At 39.9% G+C, this 8,967-nt stretch overlaps 1 long non-coding RNA gene across 1 annotated transcript; it reads right to left on the minus strand.

The window, feature by feature from the left end:
* Window positions 1-961: 961 nt before the first annotated feature.
* Window positions 962-8,377, minus strand: LOC145554909 (uncharacterized). The gene is made up of 2 exons (XR_014090958.1): window positions 1,138-8,377; window positions 962-1,070 (listed from the first exon to the last, which is right to left on the minus strand). It is a non-coding gene; the product is annotated as an uncharacterized LOC145554909 (long non-coding RNA).
* Window positions 8,378-8,967: the final 590 nt, after the last annotated feature.

The following is an 8,967-nucleotide window of genomic DNA, read 5'->3' on the forward strand; positions in this document are numbered from 1 at the left end:
GAGAGAAAGCATGTGTTCAATACACAATTATGCCTGCTTTCTCTTAATGATTATATCTTTTGATGTGAATCTTTTGTCGAGTTTGAGTTCTCCAGCAGTTATTAAGTGTTGTTGGGAAAAGAGACAGAAAGACAGGGAATGAAAGCGAGCTAACCCCTTTAACCACCCCTAATGCTGTTGTACCTGTGTAGTGCCCAATCAGGATAAGTGCTTCATATTGATTCAGCAGTCTGTTGTAGCCCCTGCTTTTGATTTGCCCTATTAGGTCAATAGAGAAGGTGAATCCATTATCAGCATGCTTTAGCTTGATGACAATTTGGGGGGTTTTTTTTGCTTTTTTTTTTTTTTTTTGGCTACTTCGAACAGGTTTCGGCTGTGTGGATATCCAACATCCACACAGCAAATGGGAGAGAGAGTGAAGAAAAAAAAAAAAAAACAGGCACAAATTGCTTCAGGCTCTCAAAGTGTGACATTTAAGATGCATACTCGATCTTAAAGAGTTATGAGTTATACTCATCCTCCTCAGATATTTCTGTTTAAGTCCTTAAATACTTCAAATGAAATGAAGGAAGAGGGGGTCATTTGAAGTAAGAGCTCTTGCGAAGAAGTTAAATTATAATCTCATCCCGCGCTTGTAGATAATCCTCCGTACGTCTGTTTGAGGAGAAATCGAAGGCCCTGAATTTTGAGCTCCTGTCAAAGGATAGAATTTTAGCTGTTTTTGTGTCAGCGGTCTGTCTCCTGACTCTTAGCAGTGTGTTTGAAGACCTCGACAGTACGATGTCATACAATGGTGTTGTAAAACTAAAAAAAAAAAAAAAAAAAAAAAAACTCAAGACGCATAAAACTTTTTGGTAGCCTGAAAAAAAAAATCTAGTTTTTAATTTGAGCACATTTATTCAATTCCATTCACTATGTAGCTGCTCCCCAGCATTCGAATAAATTGCGCGGTCTCGACGGGTGAATTTTCCTTGTTTGTTTATTTTCTTTGACTGGATCATCAGACGTCAGTCATCACAATCATCTCAGACATCATCACCAGACATCATCACCGGACATCACCGTGAAAACTAAAAAACATATACAATTATTAGAATATAAACATAAACTTACAACACAAAACAAAATAAAACGTACCTCGCTGCTTTCACAGGGGAACACTAAGTGTTGATTGTGCCAAGCACATCTTTGACAGTTCATTCAAGTCATTCATTGGTACAATGATTTGCCAGCTTTTATAGGGTGCCCTCATTAGCTATGGCAGCCCGTGAGGTACAAAAAAAAACTTTACAAAGTGCAATCCAAATAAACAAAATACAAACCATCAGTGGTAATCAAACAGACAAATATCATTAAACAATCTGCAACATACTTAAATAATTTACAATGAATAATTACAAATTTGAGTAATTTAGGAAACTTAATTAAAACGATTCACTATCCATTACACTCCCACCAATAATGCATGAACTATTGCCAAATCATGCATTATTTTAAAGTTTCTCTTAAACCATGCAGATTGTTTAAAACATACTTGTTTGTGTACATTCAGTTTACCAGTCACTTTCTAATAACACCACCAACTTTTGCACCGGTCTTTCTATCACTGAACTCTTTGAGATAATATCCCTTCCTGATGTTTGTTCTCCTGTTCTCAACTTCACTCTTCTAACCAAGCCATCACTATCGGTAATTGTTTCCACAACACGACCCAACAGCCACCTATTTCTTGGCAGAAAATCCTCTTTGACAATTACAACATCATTTACTTTTAGATTGCGCCGAATTACATGCCACTTTTGTCTAATAGAGATATTCTGGAGGTATTCCCTCTTCCACCGACTCCAAAACTGTTCAACCAGAAACTGTACACGGCGCCAACGTTTTGAGGAATAAATATCTTCTCTCACAAATGTTCCTGCTGGAGGCAGGGCAGACTCAGATTTCATTTGAAGCAAATGATTAGGAGTTAAAGGTTCAAGAGAACCAGGGTCATTTATTTCCTTTAATGTTAAAGGACGACTATTAATTATAGCCATGGCTTCATAAAAGAAAGTTCTTAATGAAGCATCATCAAGTTTCCTCAGGTTTTGAGAGAGAGTGAAGGCCAACACATTTCGAATGGTGCGTATCTGACGCTCCCAAACACCACCAGCATGACTTGCTGATGGAGCATTAAAAATGAACTCGCATTGGTTCTCTGCTAGAAAGGACTCCAGATATTTAGGATCACACTGCTTTAGCTCATTTTGTGCTCCTACAAAATTTCTTCCTTGATCGCAATATATCTGGCGAACGACTCCCCTCAAACTAATGAAACAGCGCAGGCCATTAATAAAGGAATCTGTGGACAAATCATCCAACATTTCAATGTGAACAGCTCTTGAATAGAGGCAGGTGAACACCAACCCATACCTCTTGTGTTCCTTACGATTTCTTTTAACGACAAAAGGACCAAAACAGTCCATTCCACAATATGTAAATGGTGCAGATGCTTCCAAGCGTTGTTTTGGAAGCTCAGCCATAAGCTGTTCTTCCACTGGTCGTCTGAGCTTCCTACACTGCACACATTTATGAATCATTTTAGCCGCCAACCCGCTGCAGCCAATAATCCAAAAACCATTTCTCCTGAGCTGCATTTGAGTTTGACCTCTGCCTTGATGGCATACCTGAGTGTGACAGTAAGACAAAATAAGATGGGTGATATGGCTGTTCTTTGGCAAAATCAGTGGATATTTAAAATCTTCACTAAGAGATGAATGTTTTAATCTTCCACCAACCCGTAACAAACCATCCTCCATAAATGGATTTAAATGAAACAGAGGGCTGGAACGTGGAAGATTCTCTCCTCTTTTCAGCAACTTCATCTCTGAGCCAAAGGCCTGTTTTTGTACAAGTTTCACCACTGATTTAACAGCATCTTCACGTTCTTTAACACTCACCACATTTGAATGACATTCATTTCTGTGTCCAAGTCTTTTGATTCTGGCTACTACTTTAATCAGTGTTGACCAGGATGAAAATCTAGTGAAACATTCCAGAAAATCTGCAGTGTCTTCTGTTGTTGTTACACAGGCCTGAACAGTTTTAACCTCTGGGTCACCTACTAACAGATCAGGGCAAGATTTTAATTCCCTTTTTATCTCCCTTTTCCACAAAAATTCAGGACCTGTTAGCCAGTTAGTGGTCAAAATCTCAGCAGCACACAGCCCTCTAGATGCATGATCTGCTGGATTTTCAGTGGTGTCAACATGATTCCATTGATTTGGATTTGTGTTCTCTCTGATTATCTGGACCCGATTTGCCACAAATACATGAAACCGCCGTGCCTCATTATTAATATACGACAACACTACTTGTGAATCTGTCCAGAAAAACTCTGCGTCAATCTTCATATCAAGCTCTGATTTTAACAGCACACTCAGCCTAGCAGCAACCACAGCAGCTGAAAGCTCGAGACGAGGAATAGTTGTAATCTTCAAAGGAGCCACTCTGGCTTTAGCCATGATCAAAACACAATGAATTTCACCTTTTTCATTCTCAAATCTGAGGTAGGAGCATGCACCATATGCTAGGTTGCTAGCATCTGAGAAGTGATGTAGTTCTGTTTTAACAATGTTTCCAAATCCTTGTGGATGATAACATCTGTGTATCATTAATCTCTCCACATCCTGAAGGCTGAATTTCCACTTCTCCCACCGTACATGCAAGTCCTCAGGTAGAGAGTCATCCCACCCAATACTTCTGCGGCACAGATCTTGTAGAATGCATTTTCCATTCATAATGAAAGGAGAAAGAAATCCTAGTGGGTCATACAGAGAGGCTATTACTGACAAAATACCACGGCGTGTATCAGGTTTGTCCCTCAGATCAATGTGAAAACCCAAACAGTCAGTTTTGACATGCCATCGCATACCTAAGGTATGTTCAGTAAGCGCTAAATCAGGCTTGAGATCAGCAGAAACCACACTTGTGGCTCTCTCAGATGGATTCACACAGCCTAGGACTTCAGATCTGTTGGAATTAAATTTGTGGAGTCTCAAACCACCTTCTTTGCAGAGTTTCTGTGCTTCAGTTATTAGTTTGGTGGCATCATTAGCTGTAGGGACACTTATTAACCCATCATCAACATAAAAATTATTCTCCACAAATGCCGCTGCAGCTGGAAACTTTGATTTCTGCTGTTGTGCTAAATACTTCAAACCAAAATTAGCACAGCCTGGAGAGGAGGCAGCACCAAAAAGGTGAACCTTCATTTGATACTCCTTTGGCTCGCTCTCCAAATCTCCTTGCTCCCACCATAGGAACCTGAGGTAACAACGATGCTTTGACGCAACATAAAACTGGTGGAACATCCTTTCAATGTCACAAATAATAGCAACAGCTTCTTTTCTGAAGCGCAGAAGGATTCCAATTAAAGAGTTTATCAAATCTGGACCAGTTAACAAGGTATCATTCAAAGAGGTACCACGAAATTTAGCTGAGCAGTCAAACACCACTCTCAACTTATCTGGTTTCTTTGAATGGTACACCCCATGATGAGGTAAGTACCACACACAATCATTGGCGTTTGCCTCAGGAGCTAGTTCAGCATCACCACAGCTAATGATAGACTCCATAAATGTTTTATAATGATTGTAGAACTGATCATTTCTCTTTAACCTTCTCTTCAGATGTTGTAAACGAACAGTAGCCAGCTTCTTATTATTTGGCAGCACAGGAAGGCAGGGTGTTTTAAATGGAAGAGGCATCTCCAAATGGCCATCATCTTTCTGTGTAATATTTTCACTCATAAGTTGTATAAACCGAATGTCATCTTGAGAAACACATTTTCCTTCTGGGCCCCTTTCATTGAAATCCAACTCCAGAGCCTTTAAAACATCAGATGTTAGTGGAGCTGGCATTTCTTTCACCATCACTCTATGTACAAATCTTTGGTTACCTTGTCGATCTAGATGTGGATTAGCTGCCCCAATAATACTCCAACCCAGAGATGTTTTTTGAGCAAAGGGTTCATTTTCCCCACCAACAACAACTTCCAAAGGAGCCAAAGCAGAAGGACAGTCAAACCCAATGAGTAAACCTACTTCACAGTCTTGTAAAGCAGGCATTTTGCCAGCCAGATGTTTAAGGTGAGGCCACTGTAATGCTGTACTTCTACTTGGTATGCAAGATGTATCAACTGGAATGAAGTCACGTGTATATGCTTGCCGCAACCTTATACATTTATCAGAGAAAAAACTCCGAATCTGTAAGTCAGACACAATTTGACTTGAAACAGGTGTATCAACAGAAACCATGGTACTAAGTTTTAACTGTACTGGTTTCGTTTCAACAGTCAGGTTTTTAACAACATCTTCTAAGACAAAGGAGGAGTCACTCTGAGTATCAAGGAGTGCATAGGTAAGCATTTCCTTCCCAGGATCCTTCACAGAGGACAAAAATACTGGAACAATACTTGATGTTGCAGAAAGGTTTCGGGTGAGTGTATGAGACAAAACACTGCGAGAAACCTGAGGCGTTTCTTCTGGAGAGATGGAACACTGCTGAGCAGCATCCTGAGATCTCACTCTCTCCTGGTGCAAACAAGTAGGATGATGCCGTCTACACTCCCCACAAACATGGCGCGTTTTACAATCTTTCAATAAATGTCCTTTTCTCAGGCATCCAAAACAAAGATGGTTCTGATGTATAAATGACCTTTTGTCTTCCATTGATTTAGCTGCAAATTTAGGGCATTTAGCAACACTGTGCGACATGTCTGTGCAAACCAAACAAGGCAGTTTAGATTTTAGAACATGAACAGTTTCTTGTTTCTTGAACTCCGTACTGGTACTAAGAGCCTTTGCCTTTTTGGAAAGATCACTTGAAGTTCTAGACTTTAACAAAAATGGAGAAGCAATAGGATTAGATGCTATGCGCGCTTCCTTTTGTATGAATCTAGAAAAACATTCAAAAGATGGATATTCCCCACATGCATCAAGTACTTCAACAACAACTCTACTCCATTTACGTACAACCCAGTCTGGTAACTTCTTCAACATCTTATGATTTTCTTCACAATCATTTAAGATGGACAGTCCTTTTACTTGAGGCATGGCCTCTTCACAGCTTTTCAAAAAGTCAGCAAAATCTCTGAGACACAATGGATCATTTGGTGCAATCTTTGGCCATAACTTAAGTTTATCCCTAAATGCCTTCTGAATTACGAATGGGTTTCCATATCTCTCCTGAAGAACTGACCAAGCACCTTCATATGCGTCTTCAGAGCTTCTGTAAAAGAAACCTTCTACAGCCTTCCGGGCTTCTCCAGAGAGATAACTTTTCAGATACAACATTTTTTCCCCAGCAGAGATGGATTTTGAACCAATTAAAGTTGTAAATGATATCTTAAAGTCCACAAATTTCAAAGGGTCACCTGAGAATATGGCAGGTACAGGAACAGGAAGGCGACTTAAACTTAACGAGCTCGTTAAGGCTTCAGCCAAGTTTACTGCAGGATTCTCAGAGCAAACGTGAGGTGGAATAGTTGCAGCCCTTGCAGCTGACTTTCCTTTGTGTTTTAGAGGTCGCACTGATTTAACTTCAGGCTTAGAATCCAGATTTTCCCTTTCAACACCATCATCAAGTCTGCTAAAAACATCAACCCGAGCTGCAGCCATTTTAACTTCCATATCCATTTCCATTACTTTCAACTTGCTCTTTTCCTCATCAAGTTGCTGCAGCACTTCAGCCTCCTTCTGCTTCATTTCTGCCATAATCTGGGACTCATGACATTTCCACTCACATTCAAGTTTACTGACTTTAGCATGTTGAGCTTCAATCTCCAACATGGATCCAACTTGAACATTTTTGGCTGCCAGATCAGCTTCTGCCATTACCCGCTCTTGAGAAACTTTGGAGCTGGTAGTTGATGAACCACATGTACATGAAGAACTTTCAGTAGAGGCTTCTCCGAAAACAGACCGATATTCATCTCTATTTAAAATTTCTCGTACCCTTTCCTTTTCAACTTCTGGATTGAATTTATCTTCAACAATACTCCCTTCCAAACGCTTACACACAAGATCATAAATCTCATTTGTTAATATAGTACAGGCATCTAGTTTCTGCACAATATCTGGAGTATTTAAACAATTACGTTGAAGAAACTCATAATTCTGTTTCACTTTATCAAGACCGTTTTGGACTTGCCGATTTATTTCATCCAGATTCTCCTGAGAGCAGAAACCTTTTAATTTCTTCCTGGCTTCTCTGGCAATTTGTTTCCAGGATACATAAGATTTAAGAAATGCCTTTGTCTGTTTTGCAGATTCTGTTTCTCTGTACTGTTCTCCTTTTTCAGTTAACTTTCTTGTCCGTGGACCTGAAACCAACTCTTGTTCTTTTGGCTTTTCTTCAGCACACATATCGTCAGCAGAAAGTTCCTTTTCACTTGGCAGTGACATCTTAACTCTTACAATGACCTAAACCTCACAGTGAAATTAAACCCACATTCAAAATGTTTGCAAAAGACACATTCTTTTTTTTTTTTTTTTTTTTTTTAATTAGTCCAGTTACCTTCGAGTAATTCGGCGTACTTTCATAATCGCCAATAACAGTCACGTGACGTCATCTCCAAGCTGTTTCCGCTTTAGTTGATCAGTCAATTTCTCACCGAGCCAACGATCATCTGTCGGATTCAGTTTCTGAAGCGAACTTGGATCCACCGCGAAGAAAAGCTCCTCATGGCGGCGTTGACTCCGCAGCGTCAAACTTCGGCCGATGTCCTGATCAAAACGTCTCACCGTCTATGGAAGGCGACACACGGAAGCGTCGAGTTTTCACTGTAGCTGCTCCCCAGCATTCGAATAAATTGCGCGGTCTCGACGGGTGAATTTTCCTTGTTTGTTTATTTTCTTTGACTGGATCATCAGACGTCAGTCATCACAATCATCTCAGACATCATCACCAGACATCATCACCGGACATCACCACCGGACATCACCGTGAAAACTAAAAAACATATACAATTATTAGAATATAAACATAAACTTACAACACAAAACAAAATAAAACGTACCTCGCTGCTTTCACAGGGGAACACTAAGTGTTGATTGTGCCAAGCACATCTTTGACAGTTCATTCAAGTCATTCATTGGTACAATGATTTGCCAGCTTTTATAGGGTGCCCTCATTAGCTATGGCAGCCCGTGAGGTACAAAAAAAAACTTTACAAAGTGCAATCCAAATAAACAAAATACAAACCATCAGTGGTAATCAAACAGACAAATATCATTAAACAATCTGCAACATACTTAAATAATTTACAATGAATAATTACAAATTTGAGTAATTTAGGAAACTTAATTAAAACGATTCACTATCCATTACACACTACTTTATTTATCCCAAATTGAAATGAAATGTTGTTGTTACTTATATCATCTAAGCATCTTTGAGTCACTGTGCATAGTGTTGTTGTAGGCAGGATGGGTTTCCACTAGCAGTCAGTCTTGCAACAAATCTGAAGAGGCCCCTGACTGAAGACGGCTACAGTATGACAGTTTTCATGATTGTCATGACGTGCCGACAGCTCAATTTATTGGCGGCAGAGACAACATTTCACTCTAAGATGCCCCAGGAGGCACCATCAGTTGTCGACAAGCGCTGCTAATCCACTTTATTTGCTTTTGCCGCTCCTGTTTAATTTGCCGTCTGGCCTTTTGGTCAGAGAGCCAGGCAGAAAGACTTTGGAGTCAGTTATATGATCCTTGCACATTATGATCAAAAAGAAGCGAAGGTTTGAACTCCCTCCTTCTCTCTGCTCTTTGCTCCTGCTCTTCATCTATGAAGCCTCCTTTTAAACTCCTCTGGGATTTGGGATTGTAGCCCAGGAATTATTTCAGCTTTTGAGATGCTAATCAGCTGCTTTCACTTTTAAAAACTGATCGAGCAAAAGTCTTTTCAGGTGCACGGCATCCAAAA

The sequence above is a fragment of the Poecilia reticulata genome, chromosome 14, assembly GCF_904066995.2.
Source record: "Poecilia reticulata chromosome 14, P_reticulata-male-v2, whole genome shotgun sequence".
Lineage (NCBI taxonomy): Eukaryota > Metazoa > Chordata > Actinopteri > Cyprinodontiformes > Poeciliidae > Poecilia > Poecilia reticulata.